This window comes from Sceloporus undulatus, chromosome 3 (assembly GCF_019175285.1).
Source record: "Sceloporus undulatus isolate JIND9_A2432 ecotype Alabama chromosome 3, SceUnd_v1.1, whole genome shotgun sequence".
NCBI classification, from domain to species: Eukaryota; Metazoa; Chordata; class Lepidosauria; order Squamata; family Phrynosomatidae; genus Sceloporus; species Sceloporus undulatus.
The window spans coordinates 125,964,929-125,965,245 of NC_056524.1; positions in this window are offsets into that span (position 1 = coordinate 125,964,929).

The following is a 317-nucleotide window of genomic DNA, read 5'->3' on the forward strand; positions in this document are numbered from 1 at the left end:
CAGCCAAAGAGGAACCCCATTTCTATGAATGAGACAGTGTCTGTGTCTTAATTTAAATAAATGCACAATATTTGCATGCATGAAAATCTCCACATTTGCACGAGCACACGGCTTTATACTAGAGGATATACTAATATTTATGATTATTGGCTAAGTTCCAATATGTACTTATGCTAGATGTCTCAGCTTCCAACCAGAAACAGCAACCCCCACCCCCACCACCCACAGACTTGCAAAAATCTGCTGCAGAGGACAAAGAAACTCTTCAGAGCAGTCGTTCTGTACCATGGAGGACTGCAGTGGAAAGGAAATGGGGG